General features: G+C 46.3%; 1 long non-coding RNA gene across 1 annotated transcript in view; it reads right to left on the reverse strand.

Annotated features, from left to right (window-relative positions):
• Window positions 1-2,338: 2,338 nt before the first annotated feature.
• LOC135919685 (uncharacterized) overlaps window positions 2,339-24,607 on the reverse strand; it is a 62,336-nt gene continuing 40,067 nt past the window's right edge. Inside the window, exon 3 of the long non-coding RNA XR_010570023.2 lies at window positions 2,339-3,034. This is a non-coding gene — a long non-coding RNA (uncharacterized lncRNA). The remainder of the gene's footprint in view (window positions 3,035-24,607) is intronic.

Consider the following 24,607-nt stretch of genomic DNA (forward strand, 5'->3'; position numbering starts at 1 on the left):
GATTTCTACGCCACCTTAAAATCTGGCACTGACAGTCCCATGAATAAGGAACTGAGATAAAAATTCTTACGTTTTACGTGTCCAAAGCATGATATCACTAAAGTACCTGCCATAATCTGGAAGTCCATAGAAATTTTCTTCATCTGTATTACTTGAACGTGCACCGAGTGGAAGGTATACAAAGATTAATGCATTTAGTCCGCCTCTAAATGTGACCACAGCGGCCGTGATTCAATCTCGATATCTCGCGCATAGCAGCGCTGCGCGAAGCCTACTAAGCAACCACGACGGGTGAAGCACTAGAAGATCAATACTAACATATTCAGAATTTCAGACATACTGATTCTACTTCCCTGGTGAGCATCAAATCAAGCGCGCACGCTGGAGTTGTCGGGTCAGTGCGAGAACTAATGTGAGGCCTTGGGTGACGTCAACTATATCATTTGGCATTTTCAGTACACGAGCAGGAACCGACTGCCTTATTCAGAATTATAGTCAGCGGCGTTTCAATTCCCCTGTACCACAGGGCACTTTCTTGAAGCGCCAAAACAAGATATATAGTCATTGGTTGTGCTTTTGTGGTACGATAGTGCACTCAGTTCCATCGATACACCACCTCACCCTTTCACCAGCTTTGCTAAGAAGACATAGATAGCACCATGTTTAAAAATCTCTAAACACAAGAATATTTTCATTTCAGAGGCAAACCACCGTAATTTTTTTTCGATATCGAGGTGGCACGACATTGCAAAAACTCGGTGCACGAAAGGTAGCTGCTTTTGCTTTTGTTTATGAAGAAGGAGAAAAAGCTGCTGATTCAAACGATTTATACTGTTATTGAGTCAGCAGGAAATTTGAAAAATCAATAGATTGAATGTCAAATTAGCAACTGGCGGAAGCACTGCTTCGGAAACAACAAAGAAAGCTTCGTAAAACACGGCATTCCCACTCGCACACAACTTAATCGAGCTGGCATTGGAGAATTTAGGTTGGGCATATCAGACTCCCTATGAACTATAGCGCTGCTGCGTAAGCGCCTATTTCAGGCACAAAATTAATAGTCATTGTCACTCTTAATATCACGCATACACATTAAGTCACCCCGGCCCCTGTGTTATGCGCACAAGGTGAAAGCAAGATAAAAGAGGTCAAAATGTAGGTAGTAGGCAAATTATATGTACTAAAATGATAAATTTTATGTTGTACATGCCAAGAACACGATCAGATTTTGAGTCGTGCCGTAGAGGGAGGTTCCGGGATATTTCTACCTCCTGGGCTTCCGTAAGCTGCACGCAGTGCAAGACAATTTTCACATTTCGCTCCCATCGAAATGAGGTAGCTGTGGCTGAGGATCTAGCCCGTGATTCGCGGTTCACCAGTGAAGAATGACAATTGTTTTTTTTTTGTCTGGAGGAAATTCGAATGAGTTACACGAAAAAACGTGCGCAAGTTATTGGGTGCAGGCATTACGAGCACAGAAAAAAAGTTATGCACACTAAACGCACAGGTTTGAATCGGTAGGGAGCGAATAATTAGGTGCCACAAGGTTTAGCGTAATGCCTAAGTAGTTTTTATTTTCATCCTTTCCAACGTGTATTTTCCCGTAATGTGTATGGTTATGCGTCACAAACTTATATTCATGCAAGGTCTGTTTATCTAATGTAAGACTGATATGTCGTGCCGAAACGCAAACAGCATTTCGTGCAGGTGCACACTGTCATGTGATCGTTCACGCTTACAAAGTTGTCCCGATGACGGCAATTTTCAATGCTTGACAAGAGAAGAATGGTGAGGAGATATGTGTGCCGATCAACACACCCACAGGACATATTCGATCTTGGAAATCGCCAAAGAATGGACACTACCAAACGGCTCATACCAAAGAGCGAAGAGTATGTCCAATACTTCAAAGAAATAGCAGAGGCCGCAATTGTCTTCGGCTGCACTAATCGCTATAATGAAGTCAGACAAAGCCACATTGTGTAATTAGAGGGTTCAACACTGCATGTGTTGGTCGTAGTGAATAGTTGACAAATCAGGCAAGCAGAGGCGCGTATACATCAAAGATTACAGCGCGAATAAAAACCTTGTTGTTGTCTAAATGATTTTGTTTCAAAATGGCAACAATATCTTAGGCAGTGGCCTAGGATTTTATTGACTTGACAAAAAGAATGTTATCGCAGCTTTTGCGGCAAAGCGAGAACGCAACAATTTCTCCAGGCATACAGCACCAACATGCTGTTTGGGGAGGGGGCAATGGGGACTCGGCGAGCCCTTCATGTTGCATCACGGAAGCGACGACCAAGAGCTTGTGGCCAAAATTACCAAACTGACGGAGTCAAGGGCGAACAATCAAATTTATTAAATAACAGTACAGCAATATACAGATAAAGTCAAGTTTATTTCACAAGAAACACGTCAGAAATGTAAGAACACTGAGCAGAAAGCTTAACAGTCCGAACCTCAACCCTCTGAATTAAATTTTCGCGGGCTAGAAAGGTCAGCTTTGCAGTAAGCACTCCCGTTCTAAATACAGTAGCTCATAGCGTCTACGTATTCGCGCTTTTTAAAAATGGCAGTAATTTAGATACTCTAGTCAATGATGAAGTCGGGCGTAAGAAACGTGGGTCACAAGGGAATTTTCGCTTTAACATCAGTGAAGACATGTGTAGTCGTCAATATTCAGAGTGCATGTTTGGGATAACGTCAAGCGGATTCGGCACCAGCGCTCATCATCGGCTGCAGGGTAAGGATTGAAGGGCTCCTGCTTCGAATGACGTTGCCTTCGTAGAGTTGACCCTTTTTCATAAAAAAATGATCAGTGCTCAATTCACTTCACAACACTGTGTCCCTGTTCGGGCACCTTTCACAAATGCAGTACGCACGTTCTGTGCCCCGTTCGCTTCCGCGGCTTGGAGAAGCGAAGGAAGTCTTCTTCGTTTAGTTAGAGCCCTCGTAAAGGACCTTGTGGCAGTATTGGCAGATGAAAATGCCCTTAAGTGCGCCGCTCCCTTCGCTTGCTACTGGAACTGTCCTGGGAAGAAAAAGCACGGCAAAAATGACAGATCACAACAACTTGGAAACGTCACAAAAGGTACACAGAAACAATGTAAGGTGCTCAACAAATGATGAGTGAAAACAGCGCTGAATAAATACGGACAAGGGAGGAATACAGGATAAGCGCTGATAGCGAACTACCGGAGTTTACTAGAGAAAGACTTCATGTATCTTCGCCACTAATCTAGTTTTACGATTTCGAGACCACATTTAATGAGTTCAGGCATGCGCGGATGTATTGCATATTTGCAACCCCCCACGTATTTTTAAACGAAGCTTTCTTTGCGTCTTCCTTAGACTTCCGCACTGCTGCTGCTGTAGCGCACACCGCCTTGAGGCATAGTTCAGAGCGTGCATATACATGACAAGCGCGAGTAATAGAGGAAAGGCGACGGGAAAAAGTCGTTTTCACCCCACCGCTGGATGGATGTTATGAGCGTCCCCTTTGGAATTTGGCGGTGGGTCGCGCCACCAAGCTCTTGCTATTATATGGCCTAATGCATTACCAAGGTTAAACAAGAAAAAAAAAACGCTGGACTCCCACAACCAAATTTTCTGTATGTATTTGATTATTTTTTGTACTGGGGGTCACCTCGGCAGTTTAAACTCTGGGACCTGCTTCTGTACTAATATTTACCATATACTTTCTTGTATTCAAATATTTTTCAATAAAACCTTCAAACCTTCAATAAACCTTCACGTTCGGTGCAAGTTACGAGGTGCTAGCCGCGATTATCGCAGACGTTTTCAATTGGTTCCACACTGGATGGCCCTAAAATGCAGCCACATGGCGAAATTGGCCATCTTGTCAGTTCTGATTGGCTCACGGGGTGGCAAACGATCCGCCATTAAATAAAGAACGCCTATACGGCGGGATTCGAAAGACACGATTCAATTTCACAGTGTCTGTTATAGCCTCCGGGGTCCTACTGTCCGAACTAACCTGCGTGTCATTTTACAAAGGGTCGAGAGGGCTTGGTCGTTTGACAAACGTTGCAGAAGCATGCGCGATTTTCGTCGCTTCCTTTCTTGCAAATTGGTTCCTAAATGTCGTGGAACGACATCACCAACTGACCGAGAAGCAGCTATACGGGCACGCCATGGCAAAGCACACCGATACGGACACTACGAAATTACTTAAAGACAAAAGAAAATCAAAGTGGTCGATCTGGGTTCGATGCATAAGCAACACGCTCCGTAGCACAAATTTTCGAGCAAGTAATGTTTTCAACTGCTTTTGTAGACTGTTTCGCGCTGCATGGTTTAACTGTTACTGCTACAGAACAATTCTTCTACGTGCATTGAAAGTTACGCCACCACAAACATGCGACGGCTGTTGCTTATTTCTATCGAAAAACGCGAATCCAACAGGGAAGCATGAGCAGCGACGCAAAAAATCACTGCGTACTGCTGCCTCCTCTCCCGATTTCCCATAGCGAGACCGCCACCAGTGGTGCATCCGACGGCATGCACTTCGCGCATAGACCCATTTTAACGAAGCAGCTTACTCCACAAAAAGCGGATGAAGCTTTCGGTGGCGCTCTGCACGCTACCTCAGCAAAAGCGTGCAAATACCAATCCATTACTGTTTGTCCCTCGCTTATTTACAATCAGCGGACAGAAACTCAAATGCGTGTTTGCTAACGCACTGTGCTTCATCGCTCCTGTGAAATTTGGAGCGGTAAAGTATAGTTGGCAGCAGAAATAGTGAGGGCCATATTAAAGAATGCAGTAAATCTGTGTCATAGACTCTATGAACCGCTCTTTCCTGCGGACTGTGTGTGGCCGGCTCTCCGCGCGCTATATGGTTTTCTAGAGGATAGCACATCTGCAAGCGCCGTATCGCTAACTTCGCAAGAACACACTTCGCCCACGGAACGACGAGAAGGGCGAGTCCCGCTCGATAAATAGTGATAAAGTTTGTAGTGGTGCTTCGTGGCAGAGTAAGCTTAAGACACGTTATCTACACACATACACCCCAACTCATGAAAATTTACGCCCACTCTATATCGCCAACGTATCAAGAATAAGTGAACGGATGCACACTTCAATCAACGCACCGAAGCATCGGCGACGGTAACTACACCGACAAGCGACGGGATGTTCAGCGCTGAACGTGATGGTCCACAGAGTAAGCTAGTTGCTAGCGATAGCACATACAAAATACAGTACAAGTACAAGATATCTACGTTGCCAGCTGGCTTGTGCGCAGCAAGAACAAATTTATCGCAACTTCGGGCTTCACTGGCATGACATAGCAAGCTTCGCTAACCGTTGCCTTGCTCGCTTGAAATGCCGGATTATTTGCACGGATTATATAGTGAGCATGTGACTGCGTTGCCAATGCACGCTATTAGAACGGTGGCAACTGATGAACCCCGTATGTAGAGTAATCTTACTCGCTTTGCATGGTGACGTAACGTGCATGACCCTGTCAGCATTACGACGTGCCAAGAAATGACCGAAAAAAAAACGGCATTTGTGATCGTTCATTGAATTACCGAAAGTGGTTTGGTGCTCTTCAATATTCTGCCGCATTTTACAAGAGGCGCTTGGCCGGGGCTGCTCCTGGAATGAAGGCAAAGTACTCAACGAGCGGGTGAAGTCTTTAAAAAAGACAGAAATAAGCAAAGGCAATGCAAAGGCAAGATACGGGATACAAGATTTACGCAGGGCGAAAACTTCCAAGGCTATACAGTAAAGCGGGTTTATGCATCACTGATGCTGCAAACAAAACAAATTGCAAAGCTACGTTAGCAAAAAGCTTGCGAATAGCAACGTGTGTTCTACCTTGAAATAACATCGCTAGTACGCGTCCTTGAAGCCACGAAGGCGCTTCATTGACTTACTTGGCGTGTATCCGAAGAAAAATGATTTCATCAATTTGAAGTCGCGAATTTTAAGTTTCATAGCTACCAAAAATGATATAGCTATCATTCCACTAAGCATCCATAGCAGCACAAATAGCCAAGCCATTATAAGCACAAAGTCTTGTCCAATGTCCTTGCATATTAGCAAGCATTAGCGTAATACTGGCCCATACGCTATGACCACTTGGGACTTCGTACAAGCTATGCTACTAAGCTTGAACGGAATACTATACTTCGCAAGTGACATGGAAAGACTTCGCTTGAATAGACGTGCGTCTTACCAGAAGGCCGGTTTCTCTTGCGAGAAGCCCGGTCAGGTTCCTTGACAGCTGTCTGTTCTTCTCGGTCAGAAGTATTTAAGAGGCGTCCTGTCTTGTTATTCATAAAGCATGCATCAACCTATGCCCTGTGCTCACGGGCACTAGCCAATGCTAAACTGAGTTTGACGAAATTGCCTTCGAGTATTTCTTCGGGAATTACTTGCAGAACGACGTGGAGAGCGGCAGTGACACGCCACTCACAACTCGTTGTCGAATGTACGAACAGATACGGCAGCGAACGCTGAACGCACATGCAGATGACGTCGTGTTTGAATGTGTCCCCGGGACGCGAGGCCATGACGCAGGCGTAGATGATACCTGCACTCTCGGTTTTAGCGCACTTGGTATGACAGCCTGAATTATTGAAAACGGTCTCCAATCGCTCGTGCAGAACGAAGCGGGCGGACATCGGGTCCTCAGCGGTAGTGAGGAAACTGCTGGAACGATACGAACGCCAGGAGCGAAGCGCCTGCCTCTCAGCGAGACAGCAGTAGAGCCAGGCAACGAGGAAGGTACGGGTGTCAAGAAGGGCGACAGCTTCCAGGGCAAGTCGAATGGAGCGGACAGCCTCCATGTGCGTACCATTCCTCAGGACTGGTATCCACGGGATGTTGGAATCCTCCAGGGACTGTAGTTCTTCCATGGACATTAGCGTCAGTACATCGCACAGCACGTCCAAGTCTGCTTGGCTCATCGCAGATGCTGAGAAGGGCTGGGGCTAACTTTCTATGGCATCAACATCGACTGTCGATAATATCACCCTGCTCAGCCACAGTTCGTCGCTGCCGTATCTGTTCGGGCTCCGGTGCTGCACAGCAGTTCTCCGTTGCGGGTTAACCAAACCTTGCCTGCAGTGAATCCAGTGGAGGACGCAACGCTAATGACTATACCTGGCGACAGCACTAGAGCACGAGATGTTAGCAGGTACTCGCAGTTAGTTGGTGTTTCTTCGCTCGGGCTTTCGCAGCGCCCTCTAAATTTCTGCATTTCACAATTACACGTTACGAGAGCTGTTTCTTGGCTTCAAGCATGGTTGTCGCAATCTTGATAGCACACCTACCCAAGTAAAGTAACACGGTAAACGAAGCTGGGCAAGCGAGAATATTGCTAAAGAAAGCACCTTATAAAACTAAAACAGGGCCATCAGGCCTTCCTTTGTCATTCTTGACCATTCCGTACATGTACGCAGATGCGCGTGAGGTGAAAACTGGTCGCAGAAAAAGCGAGGGTTCTTGTGGCTCTTGCAAGAAAGAAAGAAAGAAAGAAGAAAAGGAAGTAAGAAAGAAAGGAAGAAGGAAAGGGCATAATTCGCTCGCCCACGACTGAACAACAGACAAATGTGGGCGCTACCGGAGTCTGCTGTCCGCAATACAATAGGGCTAATAATAACATCAAAGACTAATAGGCAGATTTACCGGGGGCATTGTGCCTCTCTTGCCGCGTAAACCTTTTGACTTCGAATCAGCTCCAACCAAAGAGTAAGTCTGTTTTCCCTACGTTTCGGCACCATTAGCTGGCTCCTTCATCGGGAGATTGATGACGGGTATGTTGTGGCGCAACTTTTAAGATTTCGTGGTCGAGGAAGGGGGAAGGCGGCAGTGGAGAAAATTTCAGTGTAGGTGAAGGTTATGCTCCGTGTCTTAGTAGTGTTCGGCTTGGGGGTGAAGAGGGTTTCAAGAAATTGAAGCTCTTGCAACCGAGACGAACAAAATACGAAGGATTAAACCTTTCCAAAAGAAGTCTGTGTCAGGTTATATTCATGGTGCAAGCGCCGAATCATCTGGCTTCGTATCTGGCGTACCCTCCTTAACTAGCCAAGAAAAGTTGTACAACCACTCATCCACCCTTCCCTTCCACTCCCTTCCCCCACATGTACAATGAAAGATTAAAATTTGCGCCTCGACATCAGCGTCGTCACTCTCCCTCCAGGAAGGAGCCGAGCCGCTTCCGAAACCTCACAAAAATAAACCTGTTATTTGGCTGGGACCACTTAGAGCCATATTTAAAATTAGTCCCATCAGATGGTCAATCCAGTCAAAATGTTTAGCTTTAAGGGTACACCTTGAGTGCACGCCAGCTAGGGACGTGATACGCCATTGTACCCACAAGCCTTTGTGAATAAACTGGTATTGCAGAAATTTGCAGGATTAAGCCTCAAACACTCTTCCACCACAGTTGAACAATTTTTCAACGGGGCGCGAAACTTATCTTCTCCGCCTTTAAATTCTCTGACACGATCGCCGTTCTATGGTAGGTACAGAACTGGGTGCTGCTCGCACGTATCCCCTCGTAAAATGCCTCGCCAGAAAATAGTGACGAAAACTTCATGCTATGAAGTGGTTCACTTGCAGAAGCTATTGATGCATAAATAATAAAGCTCCCTTTTCCACAATCAAACAGGACGTCATAATGATGCCTACGCCAGTGCATAGAAGAGGCGCCGACCCTGCCTGAAGGCACTGAAAAAAAAATTATTGAAGAGGGGGCAGACACGCCAATAAAATGGCATCTAGCGTTCGTGTAGTGAATGCTTCAATATACGACGCTGGCAAGATTGCAATATGGCCTATACCTGCTGATAAATCAAAATGCTTCTATCTTATGAAAGATACCAAGAGGGCATGACCAACACATCTGTAAATAAAAGTTTGATTGAATGTAATAATTTCGAAGGCATTCCTACACTGTGAGCTTATAAAAGGATCGTTATGGAGCGTGCGAAAAGATCCAATGAGTTTATATTGATGCTTTCGCAATGGCTTTTGAATGTGAAGGTGAAAGCGTCAGCGCACATCTGTAGTGTGGCGGTAGCCAAAAGGATTGTTCGCACGAAAAGTACTGCAGATAAGCATGCAGAAATTCGGGGATCAAAGATAGTTCTCTGCATGGGCCTGCACAGAGGACCAGCGCTGCAACCAGGAAGCGCTACGGCCGTGTGGGTATGCAGCTCAAATGTTTTGACACCATACGATAGGGACGTCGTTAAAATTGTACAGCCTTTCGGATAACAGACGCGCACCTTTATCAACGTTTTCTTTTGCTATATGCATCCAGCCAAGCCGTGGCCATGCGGCCATATCATGGCGCTGAAGAGCGTTCTAGCACCGATTACCAGTCAGGCGGTATTCTGGACACATGTGCCTCAAGATGAGCGGTGAAATTCATAATATGAAATTTCTGCATGTGCTACTGAAACTTGTTTGCACCGCTCGCTAGGCTGTGTATTTCGGTGCTGCTGCTGGGCCGTGAAGTTTCAAACCTGGTCGCCCGTATTCAGCATGTTTTCAGAACAATTAAAAAATGTCCCTTGTTTGACCCGAAAATCGAAGCATCGATTGCGGCAGCAAATAAATCGATAGCTGTTGAAGTAAGGACTGTAGCTTTATTGGTAGCATGAGCTTGTAAACATAGGCACTCTAACTAAACTAACAATCATAGTGTCACGCGCATTCATGCAAAAATGACCACATATCGCACACGGTGACAGTGGAAACTCGCTGTGAAAGCAGTGGAGCACGGAAGTGCGGCAGCAGCAGCGAGCGATTTGACCTTCGGACTGCGTCTCGCACCGAGGCTGAGTCAACCACGGATACACAGCTTGCGGTGGTCTGTGTCGCCTCTCAGATGGCTTTCAAGACACTGCGCCCAAGGCGGGCGCGTGCTGCTGCCCGGGCCCCTTGAAGCAGAACGCGCCCCTCCCTTTCCTACAGTCCCCCTTCCCCCCTCCGCGCCACGGAGCAGCACGCGATGGAAAACGAAATGTGCGCCTGTGCAAGCGACGCACGCCTGAAACAGCTCGTTTCTAAGGCAACACCGCGTTCACTAGAGGCGCTTTTGTAGCGCTTTGAAGCATCGAGCTCGTGGCTCAGTGGTAGCGCCTCCGTCTCACACTCCGGAGACCTTGGTTCGATTCCCACCCAGCCCATCTTGCAAGTTGTTTTTTATTCATGAAGTGCCTGCTGGGATTTATCGCTCACGGCCAACGCCGCTGACGCCGACACCGGCTTTTCTGCGACACGAGCTCCTTAACGCTATCGCGTTAAAACATCGCTCCTCTTCCCCGCTTCCCTCCCCCCATGCGGGTCCGAGCTTAGACCCGATATCGCCGACTGACATTCGCGCGCTTTCACTGGCACATACAGCATACGGCGTGCGGCGACGATTTTATCGCCCTCGGACTTCAATGGGCTCAAACCTATCAGATGTTATGAAGCGTGACGCTCAACTACGGCTCAATTAAACACCCCCTCCCCCCCCCCCCCGTGTGTTCTACGTACTACACAGGCAAAATAACAGGGGCGCACGCAAGGCAACGTTTAGCCGCAACTCAGCACTCTCGTGTTGTACTAAACTCTGATTTAAATAAATATCTGCCGTCGACATCGCGCCTGATAATCATCAATCAAAGCAAACAGCACAGAAAGCTTCGCTCACGCCGGTTTCTACAACGCGTGTGGTCGGTATGATTTTCTTTTGTGGGCGATGTGGAGAAAGAAATGTGGGCAAAAAGTATGGTTAAAGCAATTAAATTATAAGCTTCTACGTGCCAAAACCACTTTCTGATTACGAGGCACGTCGTAGTGGAGGACTCCGGTAATTTCTACCACCTGGGGTTCCTTAACGTGCACCTAATTCTAAGTGCGCCGGTGTTTTCGCAGTCAGCGAAATGCCGCCACCGTGGCCGGGATTCAATCCCGCGACCTCTTGTTCGGCATTTGTGACCTTCAAACTTATGAAATACCTGACATGTTTAATATAAAATATTAAGGATGCGACGTGTCTAACGGAAGGTAATAACAATGGTCGCTGCAAAAGGTGAAGGTAAGAGTTTCACCCCAGAAAACCATGGCGGCCTTGAAGAAGGATAAAGATGCAAGGGGCAACGAAAATTCTATCGTGCACCTAACTATATGAAAAAATGGCTGTGGCTTAGCTAAGGTTAAGCCCAGGATGCGAAGCATACTAGCCTTTATTTTAGTTGTTGAACCACTGTTTAGCCTGGTGAACTGCTGTTGCTTGGCTATATTTGGTTCGGCTAGACGAAGAAACAACTCCGGCGTTACTCTGCTTCGCCTTCAAGAGTGGAACGCGACAGCGTTCCCGTCGACCCGCCAATGGGTGTAAGACAATGGGCTACGGCGCAGCGACTACGCGCCCCGCTTTGGACGCGGTGAGCGTCGAGCAACGCAGCGTTCGGCGCGGCAACGAAATGTGCGCCTGAGCAAGCGACGCACGCCTGAGCCTTAGAAACAGCTCGTTTCTAAGGCAACACCGCATTCACTAGAGGCGCTTTTGTACCGCTTTGAAGCATCGTACTCGTGGCTCAGTGGTAGCGTCTCCGTCTCACACTCCGAAGACCCTGGTTCGATTCCCACCCAGCCCATCTTGCAAGAGTTGAGCCAAAGCCATCTAGAAACAGTCTCTGTAGCACGCCGCAACCTTCGCTTCTCATTCCAACGAGCAGCTCTGTCTCCAGGAGGCATTTCACCTCGTGAGTGTCTAGCAGAGGCAAGCGCAGCTGCTTATATACCGGCGCGAGTTGGAGCCCCGTTTCTCCTCTGTCGTGACGTCACGGTGTCACGTGGTATTGAAGGCGACACCGCCGCGCCTGAGGAGCTGGGTTGAGCTCTAGTAATATGCTTCGCATAAAAAAACCAAGCTTCCTAATGTTAGCTGCACATTTCGCTCTGAGTGGATGTACTTAGCGTTATATTTCATCCGTACATATGCACCGCACTCTTTCTTCCCGCTTTCTCCTCAATATGCGACATTTACGATTCGTCGGGCTTATGTTTTATACTTTAGAAAACCGCAAAAATCTGTGCATGCCTTGTACACTACTTGCCTTCCAATATTTCTCAGTTTTATTCCCTTGTACCACCGAGCTTTCCTACACGCTATGTTATATGGAGATATTGTATTGTCCATAGAAAATAAAGTACACTTGGTCCATATAGAGGACTCTTTTATTTCTTTATATCTGTTTTATTTCTTTCATTAATTCATAGCGTACATAGCGTAGCAACAAAAGAAGCTAAGCGAGGATGGGCGTCTGTCAAGCCTTCGAATTGAAAAGTGCATTCAAAACGAAATTTCTCATGGCACATTTTAATCCTCTCAGTCTCATGTTCTGACTTCTCTATGAACACAGTTGTCTATATAAGCAGATGCGGTCTGTGAGTAGTTAATCACCCTCACTTCCATTCCGCAGCATAATATACTATAGTATTAAAATTAAATTTTAATTTTAAAACGTGTTTAAATAGAAAGGTGGGGACGTTATTTACATGCTTAGTTCTTAGCGGTACAGAACACTGCGCATGCAATGTTTCATCAGTGTATTCAGGCTGCTGACGCGAAAGTAGCGCCTAATGAGCACTGTGCAACAAATGCGCAAATAATTGCGCAAGCTCCTCGTGAGACACTCTGCAGAAGTGGAGTATTTACTCCTTTTAAAATATGCAAAATTAATTTCAATCAGAAAAAAGTAATGATCCTTGCTTTTTGAACATCTAAATGCTATTTACTGACCGAGTTGACAACAGCTTGGTATGAGGGGTGTAATATATATATATTAACACTCCTTTTCAAAGTTTTAGATGACTAGACCTTTATACTCCCAACTATGCCCATTTGTTTACTGCGTCATTTGCAAACACAGCTGAAAAAAACAACTTCTCTTTAGCGCCTCTTCAAGACAGCGTAGCTGCATTCGCACACTTGTAATTTGACAATACTCATCAGCCTGGCTTCCACGCCGCAGTGTGGTTTGAGAAGTCAGCGTTATTCAAGGTACACAATATTTGAGACTGTCAGCTTAGTCTGTGCAATATTGGCGTGCTTTATTCGCTTTGCCCTCATAAACGCTTGATTCCTGGGACTCAACGAGTGTTCCTTCTATACCCTAATTTAAGAATTTCTATATTTCTATTCTAATTGTAATCATCTGTGATTGCTTTCCCCTGAAAAGATTCGAATGAGTTGCTAGTAGAATACGTACCAGTTATTCACTGTAGACACTACGAGGACCAAAAAAGAAATTGTGCCCATTCAAGGCACATGTTTGAGTCGGTGTCAAACCAATCATTAGATGCAACAAAGCTTAATGCAATGCGTATAATTGCATCTGATTATGTGTAACGTGTATTCTCTCGCAATGTGTGACTTCATGTGTATCACAGGTCATAACTTTCTTTCGCATGCAATGTTTGCTTGCGCACTGCACCGCTCATAAGCCATGCAGAAATGCAAAGCGCATTTCGTTCGGGTGCACACGGAGCTTTAAAGGTTGACGCTTACAATTTTGTCACACCATGACGGCAATTTTTTATTTTCGACGAAAGAATGGCGAAGAGACGTGAGTGCAAATGAATAGACTCACAACAGCACATACTTGGTGTCGAAAAATTTACAAGAATGCACAATACGGAATAGCTTCTACTCAGAGCGCGATGCAAGGCTATTAGTCCAATACTTAAAAGAAATCACATAAGCCGCAGTGATGGAATGCAGCACATCAAACTCACTTTCAAGCGTGGTAGCGGCTTAAACAAAGTGGTCTTCGGCTGCAATATTCGGTATATTGAAGTTAGATAAAGCCACACAGGCTATTCCGAGGTTTCAGCTTGCTTTTATTGTTGCAAAATCTTGACAAGACTGACAAAAAGAGGCGCGTACACGAATGATTACACAGTCAATAAAGGGTGTTTTGTAGTCTAAACAAATGTCTGGTTTCAAAATGTGGCCAACGTCTTGTCGAGGCGACCTATTCTTTTATTGACTCAATAAAGAAATGCTATCGCTGCTTTTGCGCCAAAGCAAGTACGTTAGAATTTCCTCATACACAGAGCACAAACATGTGGCATGAGAAGGGGGCAATGGGGATGCTGCGAGCACTTCATGTTGTATCACGGAAATTATATCCCAAGGTTTTGCTGCCAAAACTATCAAATAAGCATAGACAACTAAAACAAATTCAAAGTTATAGAATAGAAAACAGCAACATGTGCAAATTCTTTTCATTTATTATTTGTTTATACATACTGTAATCACCTTTCGGTGATTTTAGCAGTGCAGATTAACACTGCGCAGAAGGCTTAGCAGCATGAACCTCAACACACTTGATTAAATTTTCGCACACTAGAAACAGCATTTTTACAGTGAGCACTCAGTGGTGTTTAATGCCGTGGCTCTTGATTACGCCTACACATCATTGTGCTTTTTAAACATTGTAGTAGTTTATGTCTTCTGCTTAGTCACGCAGCCTGCCATCAAAAAAAAGGAGTTGGGGAACAGGAATTTTCGCTAAAAAATCTGTATAGCTCGTCAGTCGTCACAGCATGTGTCACGTTGTTCTTCCAGCAGAAGCAAAGCTTTATCGGCATCTCTTTGCGGCCACGTCATGTGTACCCAGCTCATCTTTGGGTAACAACGGAAAAGTTGCAGAACTTTTGGTTCTAATAAGGGTGTTTTCGTGAACTGTACATATGCTTCATCAAAACTTAGTAGTGTTCCACGAAGTTCACAACACTGCTCAAGTTACTTCGCAACACTGTGAACATTTAAAAATGCATCAATCATGCTCTTTCTCTCGCTTGGTAGCGCAGCTACGGAAACCGAAAGGGGCCTCCTTCGCCGGGGTCGAGGCCTCCTCGAAGATCTTGTGGGAGTCTTCTCACATGAAATGGCCGGAAGTCCGCCGTTGACTTCACTCGCTACTAGAACAGTCCTATAGGGAGAAAAGGCACGGTCAGAATGACATGATACGAAAGTTCGAAAAAGAACACCGCGCATGCACACCGTACAGATGGTAAACCAGCGCAGCTAAAATGTGCGGCCCCGATGTTTTATGTTGACGTCGCCGTTGTCGCTGCCCTGCCTCGCGGGCCCGAACCGCCGGATGCTCGGCCCAACGTCGCGGCCCACGATCTCGCTCGGCTGCGGCGTCGATGACGTAACGTTGCCACTTTAGCTCCTTTCCGCGAACTAGCTCGGCCACACGATCAGCCGAATCAGCACGACATTAGAGAGCTTTACAATTGGGGCCCAAAAAGTTCAGGCCCGAAAGACCGTTGCGGGTGTTGGCGTTGGGGCACTCAGAAGTGAAGAGCTTTAGAAAAAGGTTTTGCGTTCACGGATAGCGTATTTCGGCTACAGTGCCACTACGGCGTCGAAGAAAGTCTATTACGAATAATTAAATAAAATGCAGTATTTTATAATGAGAAGAACAATTTTGCCATTTATGTTTTAGCGTTTCATTAAAATTTAGAGGTCATTTTATTAAAGCAAACAATTGATTGCGTTTACTTTTGAGTAACCAACCTTACGTGCCTTAACAAGCCAACCTAAGCCCGGTTAGGCTTACGAGTATGAAATCGACAATCGAGTTCGAAATGAGCGGCGTCTAATGAATCAGTCTTGATAACACACGCTAGTAGTGAGAAAGCGATAACCGCAGGCACTCCTCCTAGCTTGCCATTGTAACGCCTCACCAGGAATACAGCCTATTGTTTGGGTACTAGGTTAGAGCCGTCGTTTCGATGGGTGGCGCCATATTTGTTCACGCAAATCTTTTGGGCTCCCGCTAAATCACCGAAATAGCCTGCCTAACGCAAAACCCAAACGCACCCAATCCATGTGTCGTGTCCGTGGCTAAAAACTAAACAGATCAAGGAAGGGAGGCGCGCTCCGTGGCCTTCTTTCCAGCACCACCAGATGGCGTTCGCCACTGAGGCAGCGTTGGATGCCTCAGGATGCCTTAAAACACGCACCTATAAAGCGAGATATAAGAAGGAAGAAGAAGCATGTGCTTGCTGTGGTAAACCTAGGGAAACTACGGAGCATGTTTTATTAGAATGTGAAGACGTCTACCCAGCGGTCGATTTAGGCACCACTGGCCTCCTTGAAGCCCTTGGGTTAAGAGGGAGCAGTGGTAAAGCAAACATGTCCGCAATAGACATTAGTAAGAGGCGACTGGAGGATTGGTGGAAGAAAAGTAGGGAAACGACTAAAGACGGAGACGTACAAAAGCACAGTTCGCAATAGGGGATCAGAAAATTTGGGCATGGTAGTTCATAGTGTTTTTTTTTCTTTTTTCATTGTTTAAACTAGGTAGAATATTAGGCAGTATAGTAGCAAGAGCTTGGTGGCGCAACACACCGCCCCGTTCCAAAGGGGACGCTCATAACATCCATCCATCCATCCAGCGTCGGTATTTTTCGTGCGGGAGAAAAAAGAAACAGAAAGTCGGCCTTCCCCCACAGCGCTTGCCGCAAGCGTTTACCAGGAAAGATTACGGTTGCATAAGATGCAATTGCGGCAACGATATCCAATCTTGTTCTCGGCACGTACAGCCTCATAATTCAATTATATTTTAGCACATCTGCCCCGATGTAATGTGCCATGTGAAGAAATCACAACGCTCAACCCTTTGAGAGGTTATGAAGTATGGCGCACAACAACGCCGCAAGCGAACACTTCCCCCTGTGTGTTCTATGTGCTACACCGACAAACGATAGTGGTGTACGCAAGGCAATGTTTATAACCACCTCACCACTCATGTGTTGGACTAAAACTTATAGAAATTATAAACATTCGTCGTTGGTATCACCACGAACAGCGTCGAAATCTTCGCTTACGTCGATTCTGACAGTGAGTGGGATCCGCATGATTTGTATTTCTTTTACACATGAATTATATTTTTGGCGTTTTAAAAAAGCCTTGGAGAGGTGCCTTCCCCGCCGGAATAACGATAGCGCTGCATTTGTTCACATCGGCATTACAGCCAAAAGGGGTTGTCAGACTCAAATATTGTGGAAACGTTCCGTCGCAAATAAACGCGACGGCTCGACACGTCGGACTAGTTTTTATAATTTTTATTCAAGTAAGGCTACAGTGAGTTGAAAAATAATAATTTTCGGGCTACTACACGCAGAAATCGCGATTTCCTTATGAAAAAACCGCGGTAAGTGCTGCAATGAGGGACCCTGGATTACAATTTATACAACCATTGAATTTCCAACATGCCTTCGATGCAGTGAACACGGACGTTTTTGCATTTCACCCACACCGAAATGGGACCGGGATCTGATCCCGCGACCTCGTGCTTTGCAGCTCAAGACCACAGCCGCTAAGCCACCGCCGCAGTTACGGCAGGTTTCCAAAAATAAACGCAGTCAAGAAGACACTACAGGAGGAGGCCGTCCATCAAATCAACACTTTTCTTCGCACCGGGTTAGCTTTCCGGATATTCCGTTGCACGAGGTGGCACGTTCGATCTCGACAGCGGAAGGCGAATTTTCACGGAGGCGAAATGTAAAAACCACGACCTATATACAGTAGGTCGTGGTAAAAACATTGGTATATTGTGACAAAGGTGCGTGTTAAAGAATCCTAGGTGGTTAAATTTAGAACGCGCGTCTGGAAAGTGAAGCTCCATATTGTAAATTAGGATTAACACTTCAGTTACGATGCGTTGTGGCATCTGAGGCATTGACAGTGTTAACGTTCTCGTGCGGAATGAACAAGGGCGCACCACAACGTCTTCCGGAAAACACGTCTAGGTGTGTGTTCTGTGTACTACGTAGACAAACACAGGCAGCAAACGCAAATAACCCTTGCATCAACTCAGCACGCTAGTATAGCAGTAAGCGCTGATGAATCTAAGCATTCGCGGTAAATATCATTGCCAATTGTCGTCAACTAACGCCAAAAGCACAGAAAGCTTCATTTACGTTAATTTCTGCCTTCCATGGAAGCCGCAAAATGTGGCCACCTATTCCTGTCTTGGAATTTCTGATCGTAACTCTATGGGCTGGTAAGGAGTTCTTACTGGCGCTGAAAACAATATTGTTTACGAGCCGAACAACGGCCTTTCTATCTACAAATTAGATTGCTTGAACCTGATGTCATTCTAGCCTCTAACGCTCTGCGCAAATTTCACAGACATCTATGATAAAAGAAGGAATTATGTCTGCGATTTTTAAACTCAGATTTAGGTCCCGCAATTTACCTACATCAGGAATACCTATGCATTAAGCATACATCGTAGCACATGTACCATTGCCATTGTAAACAGAAAGTTTGGGCCCAACGGTCTTTACATCAACCAGAAATAATTCAACGTTAGCCCAGACGTCAAGACATTTGGGGAATTTATACAACCTATGTGCCAGTACCAACGAAGATAATGTCATATACCTTAGTGCCCTTAAACTAGGAAAAACTTCACTTCAAGAAAATTGTATCTTACCGAAAGGCTGGTCAGGTTCATCGGCTGCTGGCTGGTCTTTTCGGTCAGAGGTCTTCAAGGCGGTCCTGCTCGTCGTTCGTTGCTTCTAAACATTTTACCAACTCGGAGAAGAGAATCGCGGTCACTGGCAAAATCGACACTGGGTTTCTCAATATGGTAATGCAGCCCTAAATCAGTGTATGTTTGCAGCATTTTGTGGAGAGCGGTAATGACTCTCTGCTCACAGCGTGTCATCACGCGCACTATCACCAAGGACCGCGAATGGTCCTCGTGCATACAGATAACGTCGTTCTCCATGCACGTGCTTAAAGGACTTGTGGCCATGACGCAGGAGTAGACGATACCTTCCCTTTCGATAAAAGCGCACTTTGTATGGCATCCCATCAGCTGGAAACCGGCGGCCAATAGCTCGTGCAGACGGGTACCGGACTGATGCGTCGCAATTGCAGCGACTAGACCGGTGAGACGATACGAACGCCACTTGTGGAGTGCTTGCCGCTCCGCCAGGCAGCAGTAGAGAGTGGCAACGTAGTTGCTGCGGATACCATTCTCTTGGAAACCTTCTATGAAACGTCGGATGGAATGGACGGCTTCCATCTGTCTGTCTTCCTTAAGGTCTGGCAGCCACCACAGATCTTTCAGGGACAGAAGTTGTTCCATGGGTGTTTCGATGAGGACACCGCACAACACGTCCAAGTCGATTGCGGCCATCATAGACGCCGAGAAGGTCTGGGGCGAACTTTCTGGATATCGGGATCGTCCGTCGCTATAACAGGCGCCGCCACAGTTCCTCGCACAGTATCGGTTGGAGCTCTGGTGAAGTGCAGCAGGTGGCTTGGGCTGCCCTGTCGCTGCTGCTGGTCAGCCGAGTACGCAAAAAATGTGAGGGGCCCAGCGCTAACGAGCTAGAAATAGCTATGTGTGAGGAAGGGGAGAGGCTGGAGGGAACACGGCTCAACGCCAAAGAGGAAGGGAATAGATGGAGAGGAGAATATGAAGGCGTCGCCACGGAAGGGACTAAGCAAATCGGGAAGTGGGAATGCATGGCGGGCAGGCCGTGATTGGTGGCCTAGTCCGCGGACGTCACGCCACACGGACAGCCCGGCAAAAGTTGTCAGTACATTCCAGACGTGTGTAGCGCGGTATGGAAGAAGAATGGAGAGGAGAGGGTGTCCTCCTCTCTGCCAGATATGACACCAATCTGCCTCGCTCAAAGCGGAAAGGGGAAGAATCACCAACCTTCAAGAGCTTATTTTGCTTGAAGCACAGCATGGTCTTGTTGGTTTTCCAGCCCTTACCCCTTACCCGAGCAGGTGGTTTTCGACCAAGAAGAGAACGACAACACGAACACCCGACTTCAACTGAATTTTATTCTCGGAAAACAGGGCTTTGTGTACACAGGGAGAGGGGGAGGGAGGGGAGCGGGAGGGAGTGCTGCGAGTGCACAGGACCACCCGAGAATATTTCCTTGGTCGAGGCGACAATCATCAAAGGTGTCGTAACGAAAAGAAAAATTGAAAAAGAATATAAATAAACTTAAATAATATTAATAATATTTGGGGTTTTACGTGCCAAAACCACTTTCTGATTATGAGGCACGCCGTAGTGGAGGACTCCGGAAATTTTGACCACCTGGGGTTCTTTAACGTGCACCTAAATCTAAGCACACGGGTGTTTTCGCATTTCGCCCCCATCGAAATGCGGCCGCCGTGGCCGGGATTCGATCCCGCGACCTCGTGCTCAGCAGCCCAACACCATAGCCACTGAGCAACCACGGCGGGTAAACTTAAATAAAAGTAAAAAAGTGAGACACGTGAAAAAATATTTTTTTCTCACATCACTCAAGTAGGATCTTGCTCATCTCCTGCCATACCTAGCTGATTCGACACACACTTTGCTCTGAGATAATCAAGTTCTATTTTTTTTTCGAGCACAACAGAAGGAGCACTGACGCAGCAACCACTTGAGTGAAGTTCAAAAAAAAGTTTTATTCACCTTTTTAAATTTATATTATGGGGTTTTACGTGCCAAAAGAACTTTCTGATTATGAGGCTCGCCGTAGTGGGAGACTCCGGAAATTTCGACCCCCTCGGGTTCTTTAACGTGCACCTGAATCTAAGTACACGTGTGTTTTTGCATTTCGCCCCATCGAAATGTGGCCGCCGTGGCCGGGATTCGATCGCGCGACCTCATGCTCAGCAGCGCGACACCATAGCCACTGAGCAACCACGGCGGATTTCACCTTTCTCGCTTTTTTACTTTGATTTTTTTATATTTTTATTCTTTTAATTTTTTCTTTTGGTTTCGAAGCCTCTGATTACTGTCGCCTGGAACGAGGAAATATGTTTGGGTGGTCCAGTGCCCTAGCAGCGCCTCTCCTTTTCTCGCCTTCCCCCTGTGTACGCAAAGCGCTGTTTTCTGACAATATAATTCAGTTGAAGTCCGGCGTTCGTGTTCTTCCCTTTTCGTCCGTGTTCAAATGTGCACTGGCACGACGATTCATAATGCCAATCACAACCAACCGGCCCAGCTATCTATACTTAGGTTGACGACCGTTCTGAGAACTCCTTAACCTCCGTCTCTTTTTGACTTCTCCTCCTCCTCCATCCTTGTGTTACTACAGTCCCTAGATCGGCTTTTTCCATGTGGCGACAAGTTCCTCCTCGCCTACGACCCTTTCCCTTGTGGCTCGCGACGCCCGCCATGTTCTCCGTAATACGCTCCGGCGGCGCGCTGTATGCACATGAACAGTATGCATTTCCAGTCACGGCTTTGCTGTGAGAAGCAGTAAAGAAACGTGGCAAATGAGTCACGTACTGACAAGAAGGAACACGTGATAGATAAAGCGTTCCGGCTGTTATTTACGTGCTGTTTCGCCCTAGGTGGTTCGAGCGGTGAAACTGCGGAGTCGTAGTGCGGGTGCCTAGTTCGCGAGCGAAAAATGCCCACAAGCATTTTTGTATTGCAAAGTATTATTGTAGACGTTTATTTTATTTTATTTTTATTCACAGAATACTGCAGGCCAACTTGTGACCCAGGCAGGAGGGAATATGTTCATACAGTAATGTAATAATAATAATAATGTAATAATAATTTATCGCCCGTACGTAATACAATTCAGAACTGTACCTGCAGCTTTCTACATGAAGTGTGTTATTGCTCTTATTGCGCATGTTTGCAGCGGTCACTCGCCCGTGGTAAAATTCAGAACTGTGCCTGAAACCCTCGCGTCCAGGTGGTGCAAGCTTATTTTCGTACTGAGTAAACAGTGCGCATAGCTATTCCCTGTCATTGCTCACAGTCCTCAATGCCTGCCCTTGCCATCTTCTGCCCATCGCTTTTATTTCTACCGGCCGCAGCTTGTGTGCGCAAACCTCAAATAGCAACTGTCACGGCTGGCAGCGTATTTTACTTTCGTTTTTTACTGTAATAAAACCCCTTCCGAATCTCCTGTATGTTGCTGTTTAAATACTCAACAATAGCTAAACTAAGCGACCTTAAGTAGGATGTAGCACTGCGCCGTAACGCGTCGCTCGCGCTCAGGGACGAACCCACGAACACAAAGCCAAATTTGCCGTTCTTAGCCAAATCTGGTCAAGGCTGTTCAGACTGATGCTGGGCTTTCTTCGCTATTAACACAGAGTTGTCCTATTTGTGCCATAAATATGCGCCACATGTGCTTGCCTTCTGTGTTCTTTTATCTTATTTCTGTTGCGCGAAGCCGCTTGCCTCCATCATGGTATACCAACAATCCCAACGTGCTACTTTGGGGGATTCGAGGGTTTTACGTGCAAAAATATGATATATGCCACGATACAATGGTGACGCATGCCGCAGTGGGTAATTCCTTATAAATTTTCACCTCGTGCACTCAATGCATGGTGCTAGGGAATTTTCGCATTTAGCCTCCAACATCAGCATCAAGTGTACAATTTCGTCCGTACACAGATATCTTCTGCACACACTGCCTCTTATTGCTGCAGTGCTGAAAGCTTCCATTACGTGACCTTTAAAGGAGGAAATTTTAAACAATTTGTCTTTGCGCATTAAGCACAATCCAAGAGTGCGAGGTGTTGTAGATTGCGGAGAAATTCCGTTTGAAATGTTTCGGCGTGTCAAAATTCAGCTACTGACATATTCGCAGTAGCAGTCAACTTAAACTCCATATTTGTCATATGTGTAAGTCTAGCTGTGAAAATAACGTTATTCAGTCAGCATTTGGTTGACGAGCCTCCGACGAAGCAATTACAGCTGAGAGTAGAATATTGGAAAAGTTCGAATAGGTTGATAGGGTTATTAGTCGATAGGGTTGATATTATGATTGATAGGGGTTTTTTCATTGATGACTTCTTCAGTAGCCGTGCAATTGACCTCATTCGTGCACTTTGCTAAGAAGGACTGCCAGTTAGAACGCAATGATGCCCTCTCGACAGCTGGTATTACTAAGGCACGGGATTGTATTGAATCAGCAATCGAACGAGTTATTTCAGACATTCAGCTCAACTCCGTCGTGGGGTAAGCTGCCTTTGTCAATGACCTAATCACAGTTGCATGTGGGCTAAACCCAAACTTTACTTCGCGCTTGCTGGAATGAAGTCAGGTTATTTACCTTCGTCCAAAACTCTATTTCGCTTACTGCAGTTATATGGTATGCGCATTTATCACGGATCCGAAGTGGAAGTCGTGACAAAAAGCCGGCGTGCACGTAAAAGGAAAAGTAGTGTAAACGTAGCCAAAAGCTTCACAGTTGTAGTCAGTTTGAGAGGGCAGAAGATGGGGCATTTGCTTTGGTTCGCCATGCATTTCCTGCCTTTCTTCTTCGTACTGGATGCAGCTGCAGGGGCGCTGAGCAATGCACGCAGCAGCTTTCAGGGCAATTCTTTTGAAAGCCGTGACGGCCTCTCCCGAGAGAGGTGGCAAAGCTCGCATGGAAAGTGTGTTTCGTAGAATTGAGCCTTGACGAGGAGTCCTTAAAGCAGGAAAGTAATTTCGCTGGATGTGGCTTTTTCACTCTTGTCGCTGCAGAGGGCCAGCAAGCGATACGCGTTTGCTCAAGCGGGCATGACGGGGGCTGTTAAGAATGGCCATCTGCAGTGCCGGATTGCCGCCCGCTTACGACTATGAGGGCAAGATACCGGGAGCTTCGCCGCGCAACTTCTAGCCACAGCGTGACTAAATTGACTTTGTGACGGAATCAGTTCGGCGGGCCAACTATTGTTCCCAAACTCCCCAACGCGCTACCCGGAATAACTCCGAGTGCTACGGGGCCCCTCTGACGCCAGCTCCGGACATTGGAACGTGTGTGCCTTTGTGTGCGTAAACCGTCCTGCGGGAGGCGGCTAGGTTGCGTTGACGAAACGAACGTTCGCCGCCTTGTATCGCCGGAGGACCGAGTGATCAAAAACTCTGTTGTGCGGATGCTCGACACACTTCTCTCGAGCAGTCAGGTTGGACTGACACTCTCTCTCAAGCAGTCATGTTAGACTGATATAGATATTGTAAATAAACCCATATTCCTCGTTCTCGATGAGAAGCAGCCCTTCCCTTCACGAGCGACGGGATTGAGCCCCCAATCCTGACAGGGCCAATTAACCGGCAGCGAGTGACTGAAAACACTTAAGGGATTCGGCCAAGTGAATGTTCCTCTTGTAGAAGCAAAGCGAAACAGAAACAATCAGAAGACACACGCGTTGTTGTTGTGGTTGTTTCTAAAAATGGGCGCAAGAGATATGAGACGAGGGAGCTTGTGTGGGCAATATGCTCCACGAAAGTATGCGAAGGCGAAGCTCAACCACATGAAAGCATTATTTTCGGATAGCAGTGACATAATTACACGCTTGGAATGAATGTTTGTAATTTTTAGTCCCAAAATACTCAGTTGCATGTACTTATACAAAGACACACTGACGCATCTAAGGATCTCAGATGTCACGACCCATGTGCCATGTGCAATATAACCTTGTCACATCAAATAGGAATCACAATGACATAATCAGGTATGGAATGTGCAAAAATGTTTTGCTGTTCGTTGCAGTCATGTCTTTCATGAGTACTTGTATTATGCGGAAAAAAGTAGCTTGATGTTCTAAAGGAGGCTTCCGCGTCATATG

Source organism: Dermacentor albipictus, chromosome 10 (assembly GCF_038994185.2).
Source record: "Dermacentor albipictus isolate Rhodes 1998 colony chromosome 10, USDA_Dalb.pri_finalv2, whole genome shotgun sequence".
NCBI classification, from domain to species: domain Eukaryota; kingdom Metazoa; phylum Arthropoda; class Arachnida; order Ixodida; family Ixodidae; genus Dermacentor; species Dermacentor albipictus.